This window comes from Vicia villosa, unplaced genomic scaffold, assembly GCF_029867415.1.
Source record: "Vicia villosa cultivar HV-30 ecotype Madison, WI unplaced genomic scaffold, Vvil1.0 ctg.000938F_1_1, whole genome shotgun sequence".
Taxonomy (NCBI): domain Eukaryota; kingdom Viridiplantae; phylum Streptophyta; class Magnoliopsida; order Fabales; family Fabaceae; genus Vicia; species Vicia villosa.
In genome coordinates this window covers 220,577-222,157 of record NW_026705420.1, presented here as the reverse complement: position 1 = coordinate 222,157, position 1,581 = coordinate 220,577, and positions in this window count along the sequence as shown.

Genomic DNA, 1,581 nt, shown 5'->3' with positions numbered 1-1,581 from the left:
TGGAAGGATTGCTCGCTGGCAAATGTTGCTATCAGAATATGATATTGAATATCGAGCTCAGAAAGCTGTGAAAGGAAGTGTGTTGGCAGAGTACCTCGCTCACCAACCAATTGATGAGCATCAGTCTATCAAGATGGACTTCCCAGATGAAGATATAATGTATTTAAGATCTCAAGATTGGGATGAACCGTTGCCAGAAGAAGGGCCTGATCCTGAATCCAAATGGGGTTTGATTTTTGATGGAGCTTCTAATATTCATGGCCATGGAATTGGCGCCATTATCATCACTCCACATGGATCACATGTTCCTTTTACTGCAAGGATATGTTTTGACTGTACAAACAATATTGCTGAGTATGAAGCTTGCATCATGGGACTTGAAGAAGCCATTAATTTGAGAATTAAGATTCTTGATGTTTATGGAGATTCTGCGCTTGTGATTAATCAGATTAAAGGAGAATGGGAAACTCGTCATCCTGGTTTAATCCCTTACAAAGATTACGCCAGAAGGTTGTTGACATTCTTCAACAAAGTTGAATTCCACCACATCCCTCGAGATGAGAATCAGATGGCTGATGCATTAGCCACATTGTCTTCCATGTACAAAGTGAATTTCCATAATGAGGAACCTCAAATTACAATCAGGCGTCTTGATAGACCTGCTCATGTATTTGCAGTTGGGGAAGCAACAGATGAAAAGCCTTGGTATTTCGATATTAAGCACTTCCTCCAGACTCAAGAGTACCCACTTGGGGCATCAAATAAAGATAAGAAAACTTTGAGGAGATTGGCTGGCAGTTTCTTCATCAATGCTGATGTTTTGTACAAAAGGAATTATGACATGGTTTTGCTCAGATGCGTGGATAGACACGAAGCAGACATGTTGATGCATGAAATTCATGAAGGTTCTTTTGGTACCCATGCCAATGGACATTCGATGGCTAAAAAGATGCTTAGAGCAGGTTACTATTGGTTGACAATGGAATCTGATTGCTACAAGTTTGTAAAGAAGTGTCACAAATGTCAAGTGTATGCTGACAAGATTCATGTGCCTCCGACACTTCTCAACGTTATTTCCTCTCCATGGCCTTTCTCTATGTGGGGTATTGATATGATTGGCATGATTGAACCCAAGGCTTCGAATGGACATCGATTCATCCTGGTAGCAATCGATTACTTCACCAAGTGGGTAGAAGCTGCTTCATATGCTAATGTAACAAAGCAAGTTGTGGTCAGATTTATCAAGAACAACATCATTTGCAGATATGGTGTACCGAGCAAGATCATTACTGATAATGGCTCGAATCTGAACAATAGCATGATGAGAGAATTGTGTGAAAGCTTCAAGATTGAACATCACAACTCTTCGCCTTATAGGCCAAAGATGAATGGAGCTGTTGAAGCAGCAAATAAGAACATTAAGAAAATAGTGCAAAAGATGGTTGTTACGTACAAGGACTGGCACGAGATGCTCCCATTTGCTTTGCATGGGTACCGTACATCTGTTCGTACTTCAACAGGGGCAACTCCCTTTTCTTTGGTTTATGGCATGGAAGCAGTGCTCCCTATTGAGGTTGAGAT